Genomic DNA, 27,942 nt, shown 5'->3' on the forward strand with positions numbered 1-27,942 from the left:
ATACATCGCGAGCTTGCGGACATTTGGCTGCCGCGAATATATCATCCCAGCAAACATTGGTCCGACGGCGACGTCGTGTGGCCGGCCAAAAATAGTCGCGGTAGGACGGCATAAATCGGTAGAAATACGTAACGCAGAAGATTTCCTAAAAATGCATTCAGATATGTTTGTACACGTTTATAGTTCTATGGGGTTTCATGTATAATTGTTTCTTTGACTTTTAGATAAATGTAGTTCAATATTTACCCGTGTTGTGAATCGGTTGTGAGAGGACGTCACCTAGTGACGTCATTTACACGTGCGTTACACGTCCATCATGACCCTCTGTGAAATCCTTGTGGAATATGCAAAAGCTGTGCTTACACCTTGATTAATACTGCAATATTTAATTAAAGTGCACCAAGTAGTTTTTAAGAGGTTTTAAAGAGGTTGTGAATAGACGTCCACTGACGTCTTTTAAACGTCTCGTCATGGTTTGTGAAAAGATGTCCAGGCAAGACTAGCAGGAAAAAATATATATATACAAAGTAAATATATTCACTTTATCTTGTTTAAAAAAAATTATAATCACAAAGAGCCCAGTGTGATTAAGTGATTGCAAATCAATGCTGCAATTTAGTCATTATTTCAACCTGTTTTATGTATTTGTTGTTATTATTTTTATTGAATCTATGCATATACATGTGAAACAGATATATACCGGGTCACAATTTCGGTCTGAGTTGAATGTAATTGCCAAAACGGTGCTGCCAAGATAGACACAAAACATACTGATGTTTTCGTGATATTACAAAATCCCGCGATAGGATAGATTATCTCGCGAGATCTCGCTTTCTCTTCCGGAAGTTCCCTTCCGGAAGTTCCGGTATATTGAGCAGGCAACCACGAGGAGGAGAGGACTCGAAGAGGACTGAGATGTATCGATATAAATTATATAAAATCTACTGTTGTGTAAGTACATTTTGTATTATTTGATTAACGTGCTTGAGTTTTACTTGTTTGACACGAAGGAACCGAGAGAAATGATGCCCACCTTGTCAACTGAAATTCACTGAGTATGGCTAAAATTAGCTAACGTTAGAAGGCTAAAAGTTACTTATATTGATGTAATTTTTATTGGCACGCTTTAATTAATTATTCAGGGGACATCACAGCCCTCCTGTCTTATCAGAAATGTCCTGTTCACTTTCTCACAGTTACACTGTGAGTGTTTCTCAAGGGCATCACATTAAAGCGTAACACCTTTTGTACTATAAAAATAAAATCTAATGCTTGTTGATTACATTTTTTTCCTAATGTTTCATTTATGATTCATTCATCTTGATCCAAGGGTTTTTTTTTTAGCTGTAGACCATAAAGATATTTTGAAAATAAGTGCATGTCATTTATCTCAAATGTTTTATTTTATTTATTTTAAAAAGAAATGTATTCTCTTGCCTCAGATGCTGTGAAAAGGTGGAGACTCTGAAGTGGATGCAGCAATGACAGAACACCTGAAGCTCGCTCCAGGAAGAGATGGGGGTGGAGGTTACAAGAAATGAGCCAAACAACTGTAGTGTGTTTAAGGGATATTTCACCCAAAAATGAAAATAGTCATAATTTTCTCACCCTCATGTTACGATCATAATAATTTTTCCTACAGTGGCAGTTAATGGATTGTGAGATCTGCTTGGTTACAAACATTCTTCCAAATATCTTTGTGTTTATGAGACAACTGTGTAAGTCAATGACAAGATTAAAAAATAATTGATAAAAAGAAACCATATTTTAACATTCTAGTAGAAAACATTCTCAGAAATGTAATATTTGAATTCATGTCGGTTCTATACAGTATAAAATCATTGACACCACATTGATTTCATAAATAGCAATGTTTTCAAACATGTTTTATGATGAGGGTCTTATGTTTTATGATATTCTTGTCACATGACAACAATGGCTCCTGCAAGGTGTTTATGCCACATGTTCAAATATTACTAATGTTCTTAATATTATATGATTAAAGTATTTTAAAATAAATGCAATTAATATTGATTTATATTATATATAAAAAACATTAATAAACAAACACTGCAAATATAAATTTTTAACAATAATAATGGACTTTAAGATTGAGTATTTCAGCACTTTTTATTCAGTGATGGCCCTCATTAAATCATATTTCTGATGAAAAAAATGGTAGGCCTGTAAACTTATTTCAGAAATCCAAAATGGATACAAAGATAACATTGAAAAACACATTTTTAAATATATTATCATCTTGAAGATTCTTATTTGTCATTGTCCCAGTAAAGCAAACATGAAAACAATATCGTCAGAACACAGAAAGGTATACAGGTTTGAAACATGAGGGTGAGTAAATGAAAGAATTTTCCCTTTATATAATAATACAGTATTTTTGTAATTAGTATTTTATTTTGGTTAACAGATGCGAAACTGTTCAAAAACAATAAAATGTGCTAAATCAGAAAATGCTTCTTTTTTTTTGCATATGTCCACAAATAATGTGTTATTGTTAGTGATGTACACGTGTTTAAGATGTTTTATGGATGTTCATGTCTGACTGGACCGGTCTTGAACTTCTGTCAAGATGTGTTAAACCTCACGACATAATTGATTGCCTTTCACGATGTTACACAGTGGGTGTGTGATTATTTTATATGCAGGCTTATATATATATATATATATATATATATATATATATATATATATATATATATATATATATATATATATATATATATATATATATATATATATATATATATATATATATATACACTTAAACTATGCAGCAACGCATTTAAAAATCCAGAAGACAACGACGTCCAGAAATCGGCGCATTTAGACGTCCAGGGACGTGCAGAAAAGACGTGCAGTTCACGTCAAAAAGACGTCAAAGACGTCGGTTCAACTTTCATTTTGGAACTATTTTTCAACCATGACGGGACGTCTCGGATGGACGTCTTTTCACCGGTCAAAAGACGTCCGATTGTTTGCTGGGATGTTACTTTAAACAGTTCAGAAACATCTGAATTCAGCTATTGCTGTGTTCTAACGTGTGGATTGCGTGCAATCGTCGATATAATTTAATTATAAAAGGTCTTAAATAAGAATAAATTCGCTCTTTGTGAGCTCCGTGGAGACAGCCTGAGCTGAGCAGCCGTGATTCTTCTCTCTGATTCTTCTGACTGCTCTCTGCCCAGACATCAAGTATTCATAAGCTGTATCACGCTGTCAAATTATATTTCATTTTGCACACATAAACAGTTCAAAAACACCTGAATTCTGCTCTTGTTGTGTTCTAATGGGTGGATTCGTGCAATTCGCTGTGATATTATTTTTGGAAGCGCTCATTTCTCTCTCGTCTTTCTCTCTGTTATTTGGCCAGAGACATAATTTACGTTATAAAACGTATTCTTAAAATACACATTTCTGTTTTAATAAATGGTCATATTAAATCATAGCATAACACATAAGTAGGTACAAAAATAATCAGTGATGCATGCGACCCTTTTGGTCTCAGTGTAGCTCCCTGCTTTACCATGCAACGCTGAGCAATCGCTGCGATGTTCAGCCTGACAGATAAATCTCACAAGCACATATAAACACTCATTTTCATGTGTATAATATATTCTTCTAATTGTTTTGTGCCGTTTCGCTGCAGTGTTTTAATGTGAAAGGCTGTAATTTCTCTGTGGACTTCAAGTGTTCAGAGAAATACATCGCTAGCTCGCGGGCAGTTGGCTGCCGCGAATATATCATGTTATTACTTTAAACAGTTCAGAAACATCTGAATTTAGCTCTTGGTGTGCTCTAACGTGTGGATTGCGTGCAATCGCCGTTTTAAAAGGTCTTAAATAAGAACTAGAATTAAAAGTTAGTGAACTAACTTTGATGTTGGCTTGGCCATCTTGGCCATGGTGCAAAAGAGCCAAAGTACTTGTGTGCCCAACATTGAGTTGCCCCGCTGCAAAATTAATACAAATAATAATGCCATAAAAAAAAATACACCTGCAACAGTCTTTTTCCATGCTCCCTTGCTGTTTTCTTTTTTTAATAAAAAGCCTGGGCTATGATAACAGCTATGACAGGGTTGTCTAGCTGGATGTGAAATAAGTCATGCCTATTTTTCTCGTGTATGTATTTCACAGTCCTGCCACCGTCACGTTGTGGGCAACGACACACAAGATAACTGAAACAATGCATTTTAAATCAAGGAGATCATAAGGGGTCCAAGCACAATGGTTTGTATAGATGATGCAGTTACACACTGTTTAAAATTGTTTAATTTGTACTGTATGTTCATTCTATTTATTTATTTGTGCTATTTACATAATGTTTACATTTTTTTTAAGTTTGTTTATGTTAATTTAAAATAGCACTGCATAGTCTTCACTGTAAGATAAAATACACAATCAAACCAAAATGTATTCAGACACCTTCAACATTTCTCACATAATCACAGTTTATTTGCTGTAGTTTAGAAACTGGTAATAATATATGACAATAACTCAGAACAAATTCATATTGATAATTTCGGATAACTTTGATAAAAAGATATGTAATGGAATCAACCAAAACTTCAGACAGCTGTCAGTATGACAATATTTACACAACTATCAATACTTTGTTGAACAGTTACCAAGCAAGAAATGCTTAATTTGGTTCAGTCTGTGGTGTGAAAAGGTTGCATTAACAATTAAAGAAAGAAACACTTAAGCAAAACATGGGCAGGTCCTTAATTATTATTTTTTTAATCAATTTCACTGGTAGCCTACAGTATTAAGAATTTGTGGGTATAATATTTCACAGATCACTATTTTGCTATACTCACTTACATAAATGAACTAGTGGCCTGCACCCACTAGTAAAACAATTCTATCTGATTTTTGGATTGACTTTGGATAAATTCTTGTACTACAAGGTAATTCAGTCAAGAGCAGTGAGTGATTTACTTTCATTTTCATACATTAAAGACTCTGTCAGCAGAGCTAGTAAATTAGGCGCGGTCCCTTTAAGAGACAAACGCATCCATTATGATGATACACATCCGATTTTTTTTTGCAACTCTTTACTTTCACTTAAGACATAACCACATACTTATTCGAACACACTTTCCAACACGGGTATTTCGACATATTTTGTATGTATTTGTTGTCGGTACAAAAGCAAGAAGACTTTGAGACGCGTCTCTGCTTGCCCTGAACAACACCGCGCTGCTGAATTGAGCTCTTTCGCTTTTCGCTCTTTTTTCTGTTTATTTAAACTGCGATTTGAATTTGTTCTTTCAGGTCCAGGAGGAAGTCAACGTCCTGAACGAGAGCTCGGTTCAGTGTTGACGCGCGGCTCTCTCTCGTGCACACGCGCCATCAGCTGCTCAGTCCAGTTTCCCGCAGTGCGGGGCTGAAGCGCGAGTTTACTGTGACGTTCCGCCTGATGATTCAGTTAGAAACCAGCTAAGACCAGCGTGACAGTGGCCAAAACTACTTTAAAACCATTTAATATATTATTCAAATTGTTTTGTGCCGTTTCGCTGCAGTGTTTTAATGTGAAAGGCTGTAAATGTGTACTTCAAGTGTTCAGAGGAATACGTCGCGAGCTCATCTGTGATGTTCAGCCTGATGATTCAGTTAGAAACCAGCTAAGACCAGCGTGACAGTGGCCAAAACTACTTTAAAACCATTTAATATATTATTCTAATTGTTTTGTGCCGTTTCGCTGCAGTGTTTTAATGTGAAAGGCTGTAAATTCTCTGTGGACTTCAAGTGTTCAGAGAAATACATTGCCAGCTCGCGAGCAGTTGGCTGCCGCGAATATATCATGTTATTACTTTAAACAGTTCAGAAACATCTCAATTTAGCTCTTGGTGTGTTCTAACGTGTGGATTGCGTGCAATAGCGTTTTTAAAATGTCTTAAATAGGAATGAATTCGCTTGTTGTCGGCTCCGTGTAGACAGCCTGAGCTGAGCAGCAGTGATTCTTCTCTCGTCTTTCTGACTGCTCTCTGCCCAGAAATAAATTATTAATGAGCCCTGACCCCTGTAATAATCAGATATGTTGGTTTAGCTTGTCAGTTTGAGGGAAATTGTATTATTTACTTGGTAAAAGTGAAACGAAACCCGACTCCTCCCTTTAATCTCGGTTATTGCAACTAGGGGCGCAATTTTTCTCAGACAATGTAAGTCTATGGGTAATGTATTTTGACATTTAAAAATTAATAAAAAAAAAAACTTTAAGTCTGATCAGTCTGAAAAGATATAGCACACACCACCGCTCTATCCCGCAGGTTTCTGCCGAGTTTGGGGCTTGTGGCTTTAAAGCCCTAGGAGGAGATGCGTTCAGAATTTCTGTCAGAAAAATAATAAGAAGAAAAAGAAGAAGTTTAAATAGCATAACAGTATGTTGGCTTGTTGCCAAGCCAACATAAAAATAAAAATAAGTTTAAATAGCATAACAGTATGTTGGCTTGTTGCCAAGCCAACATAATTAAAAGTTAGTGAACTAACTTTGATGTTGGCTTGGCCATCTTGGCCATGGAGCAAAAGAGCCAAAGTACTTGTGTGCCCAACATTGAGTTGCCCCGCTGCAAAATTAATACAAATAATAATGCCATAAAAAAAAAAAAAACCTGCAACAGTCTTTTTCCATGCTCCCTTGCTGTTTTCTTTTTTTAATAAAAAGCCTGGGCTATGATAACAGCTATGACAGGGTTGTCTAGCTGGATGTGAAATAAGTCATGCCTATTTTTCTCATGTATGTATTTCACAGTCCTGCCACCGTTGCGTTGTGGGCAACGACACACAAGATTACTGAAACAATGCATTTTAAATCAAGGAGATCATAAGGGGTCCAAGCACAATGGTTTGTATAGATGATGCAGTTACACACTGTTTAAAATTGTTTAATTTGTACTGTATGTTCATTCTATTTATTTATTTGTGCTATTTACATAATGTTTACATTTTTTTAAGTTTGTTTATGTTAATTTAAAATAGCGCTGCATAGTCTTCACTGTAAGATAAAATACACAATCAAACCAAAATGTATTCAGACACCTTCAACATTTCTCACATAATCACAGTTTATTTGCTGTAGTTTAGAAACTGGTAATAATATATGACAATAACTCAGAACAAATTCATATTGATAATTTCGGATAACTTTGATAAAAAGATATGTAATGGAATCAACCAAAACTTCAGACTGTCAGTATGACAATATTTACACAACTATCAATACTTTGTTGAACAGTTACCAAGCAAGAAATGCTTAATTTGGTTCAGTCTGTGGTGTGAAAAGGTTGCATTAACAATTAAAGAAAGAAACACTTAAGCAAAACATGGGCAGGTCCTTAATTATTATTTTTTTAATCAATTTCACTGGTAGCCTACAGTATTAAGAATTTGTGGGTATAATATTTCACAGATCACTATTTTGCCATACTCACTTACATAAATGAACTAGTGGCCTGCACCCACTAGTAAAACAATTCTATCTGATTTTTGGATTGACTTTGGATAAATTCTTGTACTACAAGGTAATTCAGTCAAGAGCAGTGAGTGATTTACTTTCATTTTCATACATTAAAGACTCTGACAGCAGAGCTAGTAAATTAGGCGCGGTCCCTTTAAGAGACAAACGCATCCATTATGATGATACACATCCGATTTTTTTTTGCAACTCTTTACTTTCACTTAAGACATAACCACATACTTATTCGAACACACTTTCCAACACGGGTATTTCGACATATTTTGTATGTATTTGTTGTCGGTACAAAAGCAAGAAGACTTTGAGACGCGTCTCTGCTTGCCCTGAACAACACCGCGCTGCTGAATTGAGCTCTTTCGCTTTTCGCTCTTTTTTCTGTTTATTTAAACTGCGATTTGAATTTGTTCGTTCAGGTCCAGGAGGAAGTGAACGTCCTGAACGAGAGCTCGGTTCAGTGTTGACGCGCGGCTCTCTCTCGTGCACACGCGCCATCAGCTGCTCAGTCCAGTTTCCCGCAGCGCGGGGCTGAAGCGCGAGCTCACTGTGACGTTCCGCCTGATGATTCAGTTAGAAACCAGCTAAGACCAGCGTGACAGTGGCCAAAACTACTTTAAAACCATTTAATATATTATTCTAATTGTTTTGTGCCGTTTCGCTGCAGTGTTTTAATGTGAAAGGCTGTAAATTCTCTGTGGACTTCAAGTGTTCAGAGAAATACATTGCCAGCTCGCGAGCAGTTGGCTGCCGCGAATATATCATGTTATTACTTTAAACAGTTCAGAAACATCTCAATTTAGCTCTTGGTGTGTTCTAACGTGTGGATTGCGTGTAATCGCGTTTTTAAAATGTCTTAAATAGGAATGAATTCGCTTGTTGTCGGCTCCGTGTAGACAGCCTGAGCTGAGCAGCAGTGATTCTTCTCTCGTCTGACTGCTCCCCTCCCCTAAATGTCATTGCAACTGTAGGGGCGCAATTTTTCTCAGACAATGTAAGTCTATGGGTAATGAATTTTGACATTTAAAAATTAATAAAAAAAAAACTTTAAGTCTGATCAGTCTGAAAAGATATAGCACACACCACCGCTCTATCCCGCAGGTGTCTGCCGAGTTTGGGGCTTGTGGCTTTAAAGCCCTAGGAGGAGTAGCGTTCAGAATTTCTGTCAGAAAAATAATAATAAGAAAAAGAAGAAGAAGAAGTTTAAATAGCATAACAGTATGTTGGCTTGTTGCCAAGCCAACATAATAAATTCGCTCGTTGTGAGCTCTAAGAGACAATGCCTCCAGCAGCTGACCAGCCGTGATTCTTCTCTCGTCTGACTGGTCTCTGCCCAGAAATAAATTATTAATGAGCCCTGACCCCTGTAATCAGATATGTTGGTTTAGCTTGTCAGTTTGAGGGAAATTGTATTATTTACTTGTATTTTTAACCAATGTAAAAGTGAAAGTAAACAAAACTCCGGGTATTGCAACCAGTAGGGGCGCGATTTTTCTCAGACAATGGAAGTCTATGGGTAATGAGTTTTTACATTTAAAAATTAATAAAAAAAACACTTTAAGTCTGATCATTCTGAAAAGATATAGCAACCTGCACCGCTCTATCCCGCAGGTGTCTGCCGAGTTTGGGGCTTGTGGCTTTAAAGCCCTAGGAGGAGTAGCGTTTAGAATTTCTGTGTCAGAAAAATAATAATAAGAAAAAGAAGAAGTTTAAATAGCATAACAGTATGTTGGCTTGTTGCCAAGCCAACATAATAATAATAATAATAAGATTAAATAGTAGATCAGTAAGTTGGCTTTTTCAAGCCAACTTAATAAACTACTCCCTTAAATAGCTTCAAATGTAGCCATTAAATTCAAAAAGTGAGACTAAGATGTAGTTAATTTCTGAAACGAAGTAACAGTTTCAAAGCAGCTTCCTCAACACAGGTTTTCTACATATGATTCATCTCAAATCAAGATTTATCAAATGAGATCATTCTGCTTTGTGTCTGCACCCAGAAAACTCAACCTCCCCGATCTGCTTTTGCGCTGTAATGTTATTTGTCTCAGCTCTCTTCAATCCCCTTTGGGGGGTCGATTCCAGCGCTCATCTGTCTGTACAAGCAAGGTTAAAAGGACACATGAGGTGTCGTGGCGGGAGTTCGCTATGGCCAAGCACAGAGCCTGAGAAATCAAGTATATTATTTATGAACCATTCGGCAATTGATTACACTCACCTGGGCACAGGGTGAAGCACGCAAGGTGCACGTAACACTGGTGGCCCTGCCGGGAATTCATTTGTTGTTCAAACTGCCACAGTATCCTTTATTAAACCATTAACATGGCCATACCACCGTCACAAAATCAACATTGCCAGAAGGTTAAATTACAAAATTGAAACTGCAAACACTGCTAGTATAATTTGTTTGTTTGCACTGTTTTATGCTATAGGCCTACTACTTGGGCAATGCAGGTAATAATAGAAGCACACCAAAAAATCTGTACTGAACACAATCTGCATGCCTGGATTTACCCATAGCGTGCGTGGTTCTAGGTGTCACTACAGACTAGGGTTGTAAAAAGGTGAAACATTTCAGAAATTTTGGAAACTATCCAGGATTTTTTGTAATCTTCCAGGCATTTTTGGAAAGTTTCTGGAAATTTTCCACCCCTTTGCAACCCTAAGACAGACTACCACAATCTGACATACTTTACTGGGACTATTGATCCACCACAGCAGAAAACTAAATCAGTTCTTTAAAATGACAAAATTAAGATTGTCTACACATATGGATTTTTAGAAAGTTCCAATGCACTTCTCCATTATTTGATTCTCACATAAAGAATTACAATCAATAAAAAATGTAAACAAAATTGAGTTTACCACCAGCCTTTTTTGAGCAGTAATGGTGTAATGGTGCAATGTTAACTATCTTAAGCGAACAATGTACATCTTAAATCCTATTCTTAATAAATATTGGTCTAATTTTACAGTTAAAATATGTTATGCAATATTGATTCTCAAGTAAATTTCTCTTATTTTAAAGGGATAGTTCACTTGAAATCACTTAACTTCGTGTTATTCCAAATCTGTAGGCCTTATTACCGATTAAATAAAACAAGATATCTTGAAGAATGTTTGGGGTCTAAACAAAATTGAACCCAACTGAATAAATTATTTTAAAGTATGGACAAAAAAATAAATAAAAACACCACACACACAAATAAAAATGAAGTCTGGTAAAACTAGATTGCGGGTGGTTAGTAAATAAGACAGAGGTGAAATACTGCACACTGCCTTTGAGAAGAGCAGCATAATGGTTTACTAATAATACATATAATACGTATCAGAGGAACAGCATACACTCTTCTGATTGGGTTTTTAGAGATTTTAGAGATGTGTGGTTTCTAAAGAAAATAAAAAATAATCTGATTTATTTAAAATGCTAGTTTTGTTTACTTTTGCCACTCATAGGCAGACCAGATTGACCCCTGCTTCTGTTCTCTCTGAGCTTTCTGCTACTGTTTGTAGTGTAAGAAGCAGTCAAATTAATCACCGAAATCATGAACCCATGTCAAACATGTGACCTGGTATGAAATCATTCCTATTATAGCAAAAATAATCCTAACCGCATAGTCCAACTAAATGACCTTTTGAATCATTATTAAACAAACATCCTGATGGGCAACCTACTAGTGCTCTGGAACTGCCTGCCATGCATGCACACAGATTTGTGGGTTTGTTGTATGATACAGAAATTTATTCCTGCACAAATTATAAAAGACTGCCACGTTTCAATATTAGATCTAAATCAAAACATGATTAACTTATTACGCCTGGATGTTTTCCTGGCTGCGGCAAAAATCTCAAGGACTTCATAGAGATTTCTTTGATGGTCTCAGTCAAATGGCCAGTGTTTGGTGTGCCGTCTCAGCTTTGCTTCTGACATTCGAGGGTTGGAGCTATTTTAAGGTGACCCCAGTGCCTCTGGCAGGTCCACCACACGCCACTGTACAGCGGCTTCCATAGAGCTGAAGAATGGCTCCATTATTCCCCCACAAACATATATACTTTCACAGAGACCCACCCACTTCTGTCCTGATCTCACTGAAACCCACCACTATCGGAAATTCCCTCATTTTGTGAAGGTGCGAACAAAACAGTACAGAATGAATAACTAGGGTGAAGGATGAAAATAGACCTTTTTAAGAAAACTAATGAGTTTATTCATTTATCTTAAATATTTTACCTTTTATAATGCATGCAGCAATTAATTAGCCTTGGAATTATTTAATTATTTTAGAAGACCGATTTTCCTTTGGTGAATATTGTGTCCAATTACAAAACTAAATGATTCATAATCTTTCAGTTCAACAAAATAATTGCCAGTCACATGCAAGAGCAGATGGTAAGTTTTCATAAAATCTTTTCATAAATAAGACTTATAAAGTTCCTTTATTGAAAAGGATGTTAATTGTTTACTTAAGCAAACACACACACACACACACACATATATATCCAGAACTTTCCAACAGCTATTCATTTTGTCTGCAGTAAATAAAAATCAACTGAAAACCATATGGTAGCTTTGTAAAATCTTTACAAAGCTTAAAAAAAAAAAAAAAAAAAAAAAAATCTGTGTTTCATCATTCTGCCATTCGTTCTGCCACCAAGTCAAACATGAACCCATCCACAAATATATAGCCTGCCCTCTGTGTTTACGCAAATGTGTGTTTGTGTATGTGTGTGTGTGTGTGAGCATCAGGAAATACCAGGCCAAGCATTCCAGCTCGTCAGCACCTCTGGCCCTCATGTGACTAGAGATACACAGCCCAGATTGTGTGTGCAAGTTTGCTCAAGAAGCATGATAAGAAAATTAAGTAAAAGTGAGGGAGCGGGAGGGCTAAAGGAAGGATAATCTGATATGCATGACTTGTGGTTTCTCCCAGCGCCTCTCTTTTCTTTTCCCTGGCAGAAATGGCAGTTTGCATCCATAATTTACAGGCTTCTCTTCTCCCTCTTCTCCTGGCAATCTGGCCTTTATGGCTCCGCCCCCTTGCAAACTCATTAGCAGAATGTAGATGCTTCAAAAAAGATTCACCTTCGAGTTTTTCCATGTCGGTACACAAGACCAGACAGAAAACAGTGAACATATTAAAGGCTTAGAATGAAACACTTCATACAACATGTGCTGTATAGACAAAAGTCTGCCTGCTAAAACTTTTTTTTTTTTTCAAAGAATCTCACGTCTCAGTAATTGTGCCTGGCTTTAATAATAACGTAAAAAAAACTGACACTGACGTTGTAAGGGGGAACAACAAAGCAGCGAGTGATTTGAGAGGCCCCGCTGCTAATTATGACTCATGTTATACAGAGCGTTCTGCTGCTGCTCAAAAACACTAAATAAATTTGTCGTTTGACTGTGCTCGAGAAATATGAGAATCTGCCACAATAGCGTGCATGCTTTCCAGTTTTTAGCACCAATTACGCCATTCGAGTTAATTCGGGAAAGTTGTTTTTGAAGATAACACCATGCGAGCGGCACGTGTGTGTGCAAATCTGCGATTAGGTGAACAATCATTAGCAGAAATGAGCAGTGAAGGATCATCAGTCAGAAGTGCTTACCGGAGGATGCAGTAGATTTCTTTGTTCAGTGTTTGGCAAATTCACTCACATATCCTCATCAATCACAGAAGTGATCTGGAAATTTAAAAAAACAGAACACATTATATTAATCCTTTGCCAAAGTAAATGGTGTGCACGGTTACATATGTTGTTCTCAGTATTCATAATCCCCTGTTCTGCACCTTCCCTGCTTGACAATGTCACAATGTACCATTGTGATCAGTGGAATTTATCAGCTAGTATAGGAGACAATCTAACCATCATAGTGATGATAGAGAAAGGCAAATGTAATATTTTTCATAAACAGCCAAATTTAGCCTTATTACAAGGAAATAACATAAAAAATGCTGAGTATGCTTTGCCATTTCATGATGTCACAACCAGCATACCAAATAAAAAGTAAGGCTAAAAACGCATTCATTGGTTAAGGAGCTGTGGAAAAAGCTGACTTGCCTTCGGGGTCCTGATCACCCTGTCAGGGTTTACAGTATGTTTCAATAACGACAAGCTGACTGTAATTTATACCTTACTTAATGTATTCGAAGGAGGCGTGGTTAGAGTAACAACAACAAACATTTATATCCTGTCTAGACCACAACACAGATTACCTACTACATAATAAATCACACAATGAGATTTAACATCATACAGCATCTTATGAGTTTGAAAGTCATTTTGCAACTTTTAATTTACACCATTTAATGTTCTGTAAAAAACAGACAATTTGCAGGCAATTTGCAACTTGCAGGCAAACCCTGGAAGCTTTTATAGCACTACTGTAGCAAGAAACGTACAGTACTAAATTGTACAGTCAACATTTTTCACTCCAGCTCCGTTATAACCAATAAACAAAATCACCCGCTATTATTATTTAATGGACACATCCTCGACTCAAAAAGTCAGGGTTCAAAGAAAATCCAGGATTCCCCATTGGCACAGACTACACATGTGCGCTCTTCAAGTAAATACGATAATTCTGACATGACTTGAAGGCAGCAATAATCTGCTCATATAAAACTTTGTGTCTCTGTTTATCTTTCTCATCAGCTTCTACAGCTCCACCATCCATATCCTGTCATGCAACTGTCACGGAGTCTGAATAAATACTTCTAATCTAAAGGGAAAAAAAGTGACAATCCGTCTGATTCTGGCCTCGGCATTGCGACTGGAGTGCAGGATCTACTAGGTGTGTTTATTGCTTGAATTCCTGCTATCAACCCCTACGGATCCATAAAGCTGTAATTTCATATGAATATTTCAAGTCAGCTTTTGGAAAAGCAAAACTACTGATATCCTAATAGGATCATGCTTTGACTATTAATGGACTCGTTTATCCTGACTGTACTTCTAATACCCACATACCACGTTTGATACACCAGAATATTGTAATTGAGTCAGGTCACAGTGACTACAGATACCAGAATGATTATGATAATAAAAATAATAGCAACTTCCACACAGAATGCTATTAAATTACACTCAAATCTGGTTGGCTGCTGTGACCCTCTCATTTATTTTCTTATTTCTGAGTCAAATTAGATTGGACCTATCCTTTTAATTAACAAAATGCTCTACAGTACTTCCATTAAGCATTTGAGAACAGATAAAACTTAAAATGCACATTAACGTCCTACTCGGATAACATTCGCAAGTGTTATTCCGGACACGATGCCCAAGGACTTCCCGAAATAAGGTTTAGACACAAAGATGTTATAGGTTATTCCTTAAGGACTGCTACTGCTCCAGATTTCAATGGGCTACTATCGTTTTAATTGGTACAATTAGGTTATCAAAACCCACATCTGATGAAACATCCAGCATCATATATATATATATATATGGAAAAAAACTATACATAAATACATAAAACAAATAATAATAATAACAAATGCATGTCTTTCTGAAACATTGAAATAATAATTAGTCAAATTTTATTATAACAACTAATAATAATGAATACAAAAACTCCTGCATGAACATGAGACTGTGACAAAGCGAGCATCAGAAAATATGACCTTCAGGCTGGATGACTGATCTGGAGTCACTCAGCATGAGAGAAACCCATGAGATGGACTGATACTAACAATAAAGGAAAGACACAGTCAGGATACAGGAGGCCGAGACAGCAAAGGCTTGATTAGCCACACTTTCACGGTCACGGAGCACAAACTGAGAGCCGTCTATAGACGACCTCCTCCGGTTCTTGGACTGCAGTGGCGCTCAGATGGGCTGCTGGATCGGGGTGCATTGTCTGTGCTCCACACTCATTAGCTGAGTCAAGGAGGGACTTACTGGGGTGTTTAGCTCGCCGGGTTTGTGTGGCAGCTCAACAAGCTCTCCCAGCTGGAGTACGGCTCTCACATCACAGCTGCACACTTACAATTAGTGCAGGTGCAGCAGAGGAAAGACCAGGCACAACACAGACAAACACACAAAGATAGAAAACACACACTTACAGAGGTGTTGCACACCACCGATGAGGGCTGTTACATGTAAAACAAAGCACTGATGACTCAAAAACCAGCTCATTATAAAAGTACAACACAATACAAGAAACGCAGATTCTGAATTTAGTGGGTTTTCTCTGGTTTTGACATTGAAAAGTCAAGATGTGCATGTTTTGCCTAAATGGTTATGACCTTTACATGATAAAAGCATAATTTAAGGCATATACATTAACTAAGTTGCACATCATTAAGAATAATCAGGGTGATCAAGCAAGCAACTGAATTAAAATAGATTTTTTTTATATGAAATCGTCTTTCATTTGCATGTTCAAATACACTTCTGTTTTTCCTATCTGAACCAAAACTAGCATTCCATTAGGAAGCTAAATTGTTCTGGATGAGATAATGCACCAACTGCATCATTTTCCAAATATTTGAAAAGAAAAATAGAAGCCAGGCTTGTTTTCCCCCTCAATCTTATATTGATCCAAAGAGCCTTGCTTGCAAAACATTATCACAAAACTGAGCACGGAAACAAATTACAAAAGCAGCCATTGATTTGCGAATCGTTTATTAAGGGGAAACTAAAAGTGAAATGAATTCCAGCATTTTAAGCTTTGTTCCTCAGGCACACAGTGAGGCAGTGCAGAAAGCTGGAATGCCGAGGCTGTCTTACATCTGGAGTCGTCTCTGATGCATGCCATAAAAGATGCCATTAAGCAGAATGGGCCGGCAAAACACACAACATGCAGATCTGAATAATTCATTTAGGGCTCAACCCGCTGGAGGGACATCTTTCTTTTCCCCAATTGGTTTTCCGCATCAAAATCTGAGCACATATTTGCTCTGACTGAAAAAAAGGCACAACACAAGCATTCTGCGGACATACAAATTAGCAAGCAGGTGTCCTCACATGTGGTGCAGACCTTTATTTTTCTCTGTACAGTTCAATAGAGACTGCAGACTGTTGTCTGCCTTATTAGGCTCTTTTCCAGGGGCAGTGGGTAATGAGACTTCACACAGACAATAAAAAAAAACTCACAGCCAATCACATGAGAGTGATGCAAGACATCTGTCACCATGTTTTCCGCAGCTCTAATTTACTCAGTAACTGTAGTGGGCAAGATACACTCTAAGAGGGTCATCAGTGAAGAAGAAAAAGCTAATGTCAGTCTGCAGGGTAACAGTTACATGCTTTTCCATGTTATAGGGCACAGATTTTGATAGGTCGATTTCATAGAGTTTGTACACACACACACACACAAATTATAATTTTTAGACATTTTAGAATATATATATATATATATATATATATATATATATATATATATATATATATATATATATATATATGAGTATGATTATTAAATATTATGTATTATTATATGATTCTAAATATGCTAATTTTTTTATAATAAATATTCATTGCATGATCATTTATATTTATATTTATATATATATATATATATATATATATATATATATATATATATATATATATATATAAACATGAATTATAACAACTAGTGTAGCTATTGCTCTAGTGATGGTATTCAATATTACAAGGATTTTTATACACTTATAAATTGTTCAAAATATATCTAGCTAATCGATCCATGTATTTATAATAAAAATAAATGTATTATTATTTATAATTATTATTATTTTTGTTGTTGTTTCAGTATTTCAATAAGAATTTCTTATTTTAACAGAGAAATTGCCTAATATTTCCACGTTTCCCACGTCTATATAAATCCAGGATACCACAGATGAGTTTCAATCTAAGGAAAAACCTTTTTTTTCTCAATCAAAATGCCTTTTTGTCTGAGACAGTGGTAAACAAGCGGGAAAAACACACATTTAAAAAGCAGATTGACTGAGGTGATGCAAAGTGCAAATGTGTGCATATGAAACCACAGAGAGCCAGGAATAAAATCAAGAGAAAGGAACAAGAATTACGAGCAAAACTAGTCCCACAGTGTGTCTCAAGCAAACCAAGCACTGTAACTCTACGTTTCAGCATTATAGCAAAAGATTTTTAATTACTTTGCTCGGCAGCTGGAAAATGCCACAGTAGCCCAAAAGTTCACAAGGCCCCTTTCATTCAAACTCCAGTTATACAGGCAAGTGTCCAAGCCTGCCAACCACTAAGCATTCAGCTGGGCTTCCACCAGCGGGCCAAGTCGAGCAGACAGCCACAGCCATGCGCACAAGAGCGAGGGGCTTGCTGACACATCCACAACCCTGACACAGGACAGAAAAATGCACAGGCCCACTCCAGCCTTTTCTTTGTGACCGAGCTTGAACGTACCCAACAATTACAGAGCTATTTTCTCTGGAAGGGCAATTCCCTTATTATTGGTATCCGCTTGTCAAAGGCTCTCCCTGTCAATCCTCAGCAGGAGCCTCCCAGTGGTCGATGGGAGATGATTGAGTGTAACTCGACAAAAATGAGTGGGATTCCGGTTTAGGCAAGCAGTGTTACTCTGTGCTGATCCACCAGCATCAGACAGGAGGGAAGCGGTTTCCCAAAGATTAAAAAAAAAAAAAAATGGTGACTTGAGCGCTAGCTTGTAATTTCCAATACCGCCAGTAAAAAAAAAAAAAAAAAGTATGACAGTCAGTATGACAGGAGTATTAAATGGAGGGAATAGATGTGCTGATGTGGCATTCAAACTAATTTTGTCACACTTCACTTTTACACACTATTTAACCTTTTCTGTGTCACAAGAAGTCCCAGTCTTCTCTACTTGGTGGACTATTTTTGTCAGGAAGATAAAACTGGAAAAAAATCTAGAAGGAAAAGCATCTACAGGAACAATTTTTACTGTGAGGAAACTGCATGAAATGTTTCTGAACAAACCTTAATAAAGCTTCTGTTGAAATAGGCATCCACTGCTCACACAGAAAAATTATTTGGTGCTTTTGGAAAACAGCTTCCACCCTAGTTTCATCACCTCACTCTCCCTTTGTTAGAGCTCGGAAATGCCTGAAGTTAGGAATGAAAATACTGGCATGTCCCTGCAGCTCAGTGAGAGAGAATATTTCTGCAGCTGCGGAGTGAAGTCAGCACATCAGAACAGAGCCAGCAGGCCAGGTTTCCTCCACAGATAGCCATGTTAACCTAAAGAACATAAACACCCACCTCACGTTTCACCACGAAAGCCTGTGTGCAATGAGGTTACAAGGCAATCTTTAGGAAGCACCGAACGTGATGCTTCAATTTCTGACAAAACAAAAAAATGTGTCATGTATGTGCCTTCCAAATGACATCTCATGTAATGTGAGATTGGATTCGGGTTTGCATGTTCACACTCGCATTTACACGAAAGCTAGAAATCTGTAGAACCAAACGTCAATGAAAGGCTTTGAGAAATGCATGCTGGGAGCTCCATCAAATATAAGACAACAGCAGGTTCAGGACATCAATCTAACCTTCGGCATGCAAGAGGCACTGGCAGTCTGACACAAGAAATCTCTCAGCATTGTGCTCTGATTTGAATTCAGCTCCCAGATGTCACTGATACTGGACTAGATTTTTCTATATATATTAATTTAACAAAGTAAAATATTTCCATGGTAAATAATTAAAGGTCAAAAAATAAAGGTCAAAAATGAAACAAAAAACAGTGAAATTATTTCTAATATTTATATATATTAGAAATATTAGCGCCATCTGCATGCTAGGTGGCGCTGACCAACATTGCATTTTTCCTCAAATATGTGTTTCGTATATAGATTTAACATCGTCCGCCCCACAATATACAGCAATAAATTAAGATAAAGTAGTACAGAAATAGAAACCATATATAATGCTTACAAGAAAACATCTTAAAATACAAACAGAAGTAGCATCAATCCACATTTAAAAATTTGTGTACGTTATTTATTCATGTTTTTGCTTAAAACGATCATCAAGTGCTTGTAATAACTTCCGGTTGTGATCTATAGTTGATTTTGATTCTATAATAGGCAGACAAACACTCTTTGTATGTTTAATAATGCCCACACAGCTTATTGTCAAAAAAAATCTTAAATAAAATGTATAAATATACCATAAGCTCCATATAAAACACATACAGAAAATATATAGTCATAATCATGTCTCTTTCATATTTCATGATTAGAAATATATTTTAAAAAAATGTTTTAATATGGAAGATCTAGAGAGTGACTCATATAACAGACACTACAGATCACATAATTCAGTGGAGAATTAATAGAAATTATATTAAGAACATGTGACAATCTGTTCTCAGATACCGGAGATAAAAAGAACTCGGCATCCACTCTCTTCTCTCTTGGAATCGCTCAGAATACTCTTCTTCAGTGACTATGTTTACATGCAGCCAATAACCCGTTCAAAACCGGGATATTAGCAATAACCCGGTCATGCACACCGGCAAAAACCCGGATATGCTCATATCCCGGTTTTTAAAAACCGGGATATTATACCTGGGGTACCCCTTTTCTAACCCAAATATTTGGTCTTGTAAATGCGTTTCGGCATATCCCCATCAAAATGTGTGTTCTGCGCATGTTCTATTCACAAGGAATCTTGGTCTTTTGAGTCTTTGGATACAGGAAGAAGAATCGGAAATGACGCATATTGCATCTTACGTCCAGACGCTAACAGTGCGTCGCCGTTTACATCGGGATATTGGCGACTGATTACACATTCCATGTATACAGGAGTAACTCTCTCTGCTCACGCATGTAAACGGGTTATGCCGAATGTTTCAGAAACCCAAATAGTGACCTTAACCCGACCAGAACCCGAATTTTAACAGCTTGTAAATGTAGTCACTGTTTGTTTACACTGGTTTTTGAAACCGCGCCACCACTCTTTGCCTTTTTGAGCAACAGCAGCAGCTTCATGCATGCAATCTAAGCTCAAATCTTATTGGATGGCCCATTTCATCGCAGAGCAATGGGTGTGATGAAAGAAATCGACACACAGAGGACGGAAAACAATCTTCACTTTTTCGCGCCGCAAATGAATGTGCCCGATGTGAATAACCCCATTGGGATCTTTTGTTTCGATTCAAAAGCATTATTGCGCCAAACATTAATGCCAAATTATCGCGTTCAGTGTTAAAAGCACTTAATGTTGAAGTTAGAAGACCTCTGAGTCAGAACAGATGTTTTCTGTAGATGACGGCGGATTCAGTTTCTTCACGTCACTTACATCAGCAAGGGTCAGACTCTTCTTTCAATTCAATTTAAACCGCATATTATGTTGCAGCTTCTAATAAAGCACCCCTCCAACCGTTGAGTGGCTTTTTGTACTCAAAGTCAATTTTTACTTGCATTTGGCACGAGTGTTATTTTTGGAGCCTGACCGTATACGACAGGGCTCATTCTCAGCACCATGTGACCATCTATCGTTGCTTACACTGTCAGCATGAGGTGCTCGAGAGATATAACTACCGCAAGCCCTGGAATGTGATCGTTGCCATTGGATGTGGTGGTATCATGACCTTATTGTCATTCCTTTCTGCTTTCCTATTAAGTGAACTGCTCCCAGTAATTTTCGATGAGTCAAGCTGCCTGACTGACACACTCCAATTAGGCCCTGGCTAGCACGGCCCTTAACTCCAGCACACGCTGTACTTCAGGCACGCACGCAGCCGAACCTTTTTAGCCAATGACAGAAGGGTGACGGTGATGACATCGAGATGGCTTGCCTGGAAGCCTGTGGGCCGCTCTAAGGAGACAGAAATATCTTCCTTTGACAGACATGGATACATGGTGCTACGCGTGCAGCTGTCTAAATGTTGCCTCTTTTTGTATCTCGCTGGCTCTGGCGCTATCTTTCTCTCTTGATCCCTCACTCACTCACTTGCCCTCTCTCATTCAATCAACTTAAGCACACTGACTTTTTGTCTGCAGCGGAGGCGAGGGGTCAGCTTTCGGAGGCCAACCTTTACACACAAGCATTTGAGATGGATGAGGTTGGGGCAGTTACTGGAGCCTGAACACAACCCACAGACAACCTCAGACGTTCTCAATTAATCAGGTCATGGTGGAGGGAATAACTCACTCTCTGGTATCTGGGTCTGGACAGTACAACAATCTGCTTCAGCTCATGCAGCCATGTAGCTATTTGCCTCTCAAAACAGTTGAAACTGTGCTTGTGCATGTGTGAAATATCTGAGAACGTCAGCGGATAGCTTGTGACACTTAGCATTACGACACATTCAGTTATAAAGGTTAAGTATTACAACTTGGCTCCAAAACTCTAAGCAATCATATTAATCTTCCAAAAATGTATTCAAGTTACACCCCCTCCCCCGAAAAAGAAAAAAAAAATCATAATTTTATGATAATTATGCGAATTCCCCCCTTGATTCTCATTAACATGATCAATACATCAATACAATGTTTTTTGATAAGTTAAAGGCAGAAAATAAAACTCTGCCAAGTATAAATATTTTACTATTTAAACAATGTTATTTTTCCAAAAAGTCATTTTTCTTTCATAAGTTAGGCACAAAATAAAACACTACAAAGTATACTTTTTTATTAATTTTTTTTTTAATTGGAGAAAAGAATTGAGATAAAATGTGCTTAATTGTAATGAATTAATGTCAAAGCAGAAAAAAAAAAAGTAAAATGCAACAAACAAAAATTATAAATTTATAAAACAATTTAAAACAAATAAAAAATATATATTATTATATATTATAATATACAATTCTATAATATAAAATAAGAGCCAAGAGGAGCTACCTACTTGAACAACTGTCTTATTCCTGCCATCACTTCCATTCAAAGAGTTCTTGAACTCCTTAAATATAAGCGAAATTCCACACTGTAATCAGAAGTTTAATAGTCAGAGACCCTCTGCTAATTAAACCCATATCAGAAGCCCCTTCTCCTTCCCTCTCTGTGCTTCATTAGCACAAGCACAAAGGCCTTAAACTCAGTCTGGATGTCTTTCAAGCTCTCCTCCTCTGAAGGTGTGGGGCTACAGGAGGCCTCGCTGGAGACGGAATCATTTTCATTCAGCTCTTGAATGCTCTGCTGCTTTAAAATGCATACCACATTCCTCTTTCCATGTAGACATTCAGAGAGATCCTTACTGAAACTATAAAATTTCCCCATCATCTCAGAACTTAATTGCTTTGTTCTGAGAGAGTGAACACTGCCCCACATCTGCATGTCCTTCTGGGGGCCTTGAACCCAAGGTGGCACCAGGACCCAACCTGGGGAGTCCGAGAAACTTGGAAAATCCATCTCTCTTTATGGAGTCTATAAAGAGCTCTGAGTTGGAAGAAGAGAATGAAAATATACGATTGGAGGAGTAGTATGAGTATGCTGGATGTAATGCGTCGGAATGACTGCAGTCAGATACAAGTAAAATGTAGGTTTGTCAAATGAGAGCTTCCAATCTGGTGCACACCGCCTGCTACGACGGATCACACATAAAAACTGGAAGTGCAATAAATACACATTTTAATGTTGGTCTGGGCAGAATCATAATAGGCTCAGATTTTCTATCCAACAGACTGCATCCGTAAATCAACTCCAGATAGTTCTGCCAGCAAGCAACACAAACAACGTAAACGCCCTAAATCACCAGCAAATAAATGAGAGAAATTGAAATCATCAGTGCAGCTGGATGAGACAGTGTGTTCTGATAATTCAAGGCTTTGTTTGAGTTCAGACTCCACCCCAATAGTTCTCAAACTCTTCCAGGGATTCAGACCAGAACAACTACTAGGAAGCCATTGGCTCCAAGAATGAAAGATTTTGGGTCCAAGTGACTTTTTTTAGATGTCTGAGGGAAAACAAGCTGAAGGATCAATTCACATTGTAGTTTTGGTTGAATATTTCTAAAAACCAAACCAATTCTATAATATATATATATATATATATATATATATATATATATATATACATATATATATATATATATAAAATTAACACCACTTTAAATGGTGCTCATTTCATTTTATATCCAAAAGAACTTAAAAATTGATTCAGTGAATGAGTCAGTAATTGCTTGGAATGATTCACTGGATAAATGAGCCTGATTCAAACCACCGTTCTGAATCCTTCTTACTGGCTCAGTAAAAAGAAGGGGGAAACAAGAAAAAAGGAAAACAGATTAATTTTGGATCTTCATAGATTTTATACTGTCTTATTACAATCTGACAATATATAATATAAAACTGATCTTTGACAGTCTCTATATTAAAATGATGTTCCTATTATGCCAGCCAGATTTCTCTTATGCATATGCACACCAAGAGCCTATATCTCATACATCTCAATCTGTGCAACACTGTGTGCTAGAGATAATATCTGGAGACGCATTCAGATAAGTAATTCGCATATCCTGTGCAGATGAATAGTACACAGGTTTGTAATTGTGTAAGCAATGCAGTGATTTGTTTTTGTTCACTCAGACCCTGAGGGCTGGCACTCTTCACACGGCACAGCCCGGGACTGCCAGGGACTACACAATTTGTGATCTTATTCAAATGAGCACATTGTTTTCCTGTTTACTGACATGAATTGGGGGGGGGGCACAATTCAACAAGATTAAATGATTCAGAAACAATCAACTTCTGCGTGAAAGTAGCATTTGAAATGTATTGCTCCAATTATTGAGAGCCATTAATGCATGTGTCCACTCTTGATCACTGTATATTACACTCATTCATCATGGCTGCATGGCCTGGCAGGCTAACAGAAAACATCTTTTGTAATCATATAGCTTCCTGTCAAGGGTAGCAAACACGTCTGTGCATTTAATGATTCAGATGTTAGTTTTTATTGGCGAGGAACTAACAAAGGATCTCTTGACTGCTATGGCAACATAAATAGATAACAATCTCAAAGGTTTTTTTTTTTTTTTTTTTAAAGTAAAGTCAAGCTGTTTTTTCCACTGTGAATGTGACAGAATGTGAAATAGTGAATAATGTTCTAGCTATTCTTTTCCACACAAATCACAATAATCAAAACCTAAAGCTTTGAAGTTCCAAAAAAGACACATTTCTCCAGGGAGCTGCGTTTCTAAAATCAATAGGTTACAAGACTACATGCGTGCTCAAATGTATAATGTATCCTTGACTATCAGCTTTGGCATAGTGTCAAACTCTGACCGCTATCAGGATGCAAGCTGTCTTTGGCATAAATGCAACACAGATGCACAGTACTCAGCCTCTTCACCTCCAGAAGTGAGATGAAGAACATCCCAGCCTAAGCTTTCATTTCCCTTCCACACAGAAAAACATATTTCCAGAGGAATCACCACATCTGTCCCGCATTGAACAGTCAGTGCTCTTCATGAATGCACTTTTGGCATGGATAAAAGGGATATTTCAGCTTGTTTCAACACCTTCCATTCTAAAGGGGTGTTGAACTTAATCTGAGCCAACAATGAAAAAAAAAAAGTAAAGTAACTTGATGGCAGACCTCCATTAACAACAACAAAGAGCCAGTATATAGGCAATTCTTGGCAAAGCTGTATTATTTGACTGAGAGCGAGGCTAATGTATTATAGTAGCAGCTTTGTTTCATAGTTTTTTTTTTTTTTTTTTTGGTGATAAATCTATTTTTGGTTGACGCATATAGGGTACGGAGATTTACAGTCAAACAAACAGAATTAATAAATAAAACTTTCATAAGTCAGGTTCATTTCTGTGAATCGATTCATTCAATCGAAAATGGAGTTTGTTTTTAATGATTCACCAATTCATTACCTAAAAGGAACTCAGAGAAATATTAACTTAATTAGGCTGTTTTCTAGTTTATAAGATCTCTTTTGTGTAAATTTAAGTTAATTGCTGTGCCTAATTAAGATCATTGATGTTTTTGTGTTCGATAAACACTTGCACAAAAAACAAAAACGCAAACATGAATGAATAGAATCACAGTTAAACTAATGTTCAGACGTTTGGGGTCACTAAGATCAGGGTCTATTTTAATACTTTCATTTAGCAAAAATAATAAAAACGTTTATAATGTTACAAAAAATGATTCCTCACATAAATGCTGTTCTTATGAACTTTCTATCCATTAAAGAATCCAAACAAATTATCGCATTTCCACAAAAAATATTAAACTACACAACGGATTCAAAAATTGATAGGAAATGTTTCTAGAGTGATTTCTAAAAGATCATGTAACACTTAAGACTGAAAGAATAGACCTTAGTCAGGGTAGTGTCATGTTTTTGACAGGAAGGGAAACAAGTCTGTGAGGGATACAAGTACAGGGCGTTTAATGGATTTGTATTGTTGATTAACAACATGACGAAACGTCTTTCTGGAAAAAAAAATAAAAAAAACAATAAAACAGTTTTGACAAAAAAAAAAACGATGTGATCTATGACTTATTCAGTGTGTGTCAATTCAATATGGCATCGATACTGAAGGTATTTGGCTTTAATTTGGCTATATTAAAATAAAAAGGTGTTTTAACGTGTAGCAATATTTTAAAATATATGGAGCCTTGGTAAGTATATAGTTCGTTCAAAAAAATATATAAAAAAATCTTACCAACCCCAAACTTTTGAATGTTAGTGTATATAATTTAAAAAGTTATTGTGCTTAAAATAGCTTTAAAGTGGATTCTTTTTCTTAGTAACTTGTAGTGTAGCTAACTACTTCAAATTATAGCTTCACTATACCTTAAATACTTAAAGCACAAGTAGATTTCAGCTTGGAAAACTACAGTTTTAGTACACTGCTACTACTGGCCAATGCTCTACTATTATCATCGGAGAACACAGTAATTCACAGAGGTAAAGACTACCTTCCCACAGATCGAAAAGAGAAACATAGAATTGGGAGTGTTCTTCATCACAGATGTGTTTTTTTCTTCCTGTAACTGCGGAGGCTAGATATCAAAGAGAAGAGAATCCTGGGTGCTACAGGAGCTGGGATGTTGATGTTAATTCCTATGGTGTGAGCTAATCCTAAGAGTGCTGACATCCTTTTTCTTTATCAAACACACCATGTGGCTTGTACACATGCCCAGAGAAAACTTCATCGTCCAAGTTATTTCTTACTGTGGTGCTTTATCATGTGGTATGGGAGACGATGAAGACAAATATCACCTGAATCCCAAAAATCTTGAGCCTAGATTTAAAAAAAAAAAAGAGAGATGGCTAGACTTGAAAATTAATGACCGTGTCATTCTGCACCACTAAATAATGGCAGTTTTCAAACAGGTTATCAAACTGTGCCACTGTTTGGTCAAAACGAATGCCCTGCCCTTAAACTCAATATTTGGGCCAATGTTGTTTTTTAGGGTTGGGTTGTTCAAATGGTGTAATATATTACATTTAAATTACTAAATTACACACTTAAGCTTTAAATTACATTGTAAAATATATAAATATATAAATAATGTGGACAAATTGTTCTCGAAAAAGTCAATCACTAGCTACTTTGGCATGTTTGAAAAGCTACACAAAGGAAGAGGCAAGTCAAAATGTTGAAAAATGAGGGCGGAGAACCAAGTCAGCCGAATTTGAACGTCAAGATTAAAGGAAGAAGAAAAAAGGGAAGAGAGCGAAATGGAGAAAGAAGGCAGAGAGTATAAAAGAACAGTTAAAAGAAAAGAAAGTATTTAATAACAATTATAAAACATAGATTGAAATATTACAACTTGTTTTAAGAGATTTTAAAGTGAAGCTTTATTAGGGATGAAAAATTATGGGGGAAAACATCTTAATAATATCTTAAATCCATTCATCTTATTTGAAAAATGTTTAGATTATTTACTGGGGGGTGACAATCTTCTATTGTCAAAATGTTATTAATCTGCATTTTGATCTTGTTTCCCAGTAAAATATCTAACCAAGATAACTTTACTACTAATATATCATATAAACACAAAATAATAAGACTTGTTATTAGAAAATTCTCTTAAAAATTTATTAAGTACCAAAAAATGATGAAAAAAGTTTTAATATCAAATATACTTATCGTTTTTAAAAATCCTTCGATATTTTACTGGGAAACAAGATAAATGCAGATTAATAAAAAATTTAGCACTAAAGAACACAAAACCGAAATGAAATGGCAAAAAAGTGAAAAAGGAAAAAGCTGTCGAGACCCCTTTCAGGAAGTATCGCCCCTTCTTTGCTATAATAAGGTTAACTCTAAAAACATGTGCAGAATACAGTCGCCCTTCATACACAGCAAAGATAAGGTCACCTGCTATCACATCAAGGCCCCCATCTCGGTACAAAGCAAGTGTAAAATTACAATTACACCTTAATGAATGGCATATTTCATTACATACATGCTGATTAAGAAGTTTCGGATACAACCCTGGCTGTGATAAGCATCTGCTTCAGTACCACGGCAGACTGTTCAATCCTCAGAGCTACATGTTGCTTCGTTCTGATAAAGGGAAAGAACGCCAAGAGCATATGAGT

At 36.7% G+C, this 27,942-nt stretch overlaps 1 protein-coding gene and 1 long non-coding RNA gene across 7 annotated transcripts in view; one reads left to right on the forward strand and one right to left on the reverse strand.

The window, feature by feature from the left end:
* Positions 1-27,942, reverse strand: part of LOC127970778 (zinc finger MIZ domain-containing protein 1) — a 135,817-nt gene that overhangs the window by 76,528 nt on the left and 31,347 nt on the right. For all 6 annotated transcript variants that reach the window (XM_052573507.1, XM_052573505.1, XM_052573509.1 and 3 more), the window contains one exon: positions 13,096-13,170. The gene's annotated coding sequence lies outside the window, so the exon portion shown is untranslated. The remainder of the gene's footprint in view (positions 1-13,095; positions 13,171-27,942) is intronic.
* Positions 875-1,760, forward strand: LOC127970782 (uncharacterized). Its single transcript, XR_008156679.1, has 2 exons — positions 875-951; positions 1,443-1,760. It is a non-coding gene; the product is annotated as an uncharacterized LOC127970782 (long non-coding RNA).

Source organism: Carassius gibelio, chromosome B13 (genome assembly GCF_023724105.1).
Source record: "Carassius gibelio isolate Cgi1373 ecotype wild population from Czech Republic chromosome B13, carGib1.2-hapl.c, whole genome shotgun sequence".
NCBI classification, from domain to species: domain Eukaryota; kingdom Metazoa; phylum Chordata; class Actinopteri; order Cypriniformes; family Cyprinidae; genus Carassius; species Carassius gibelio.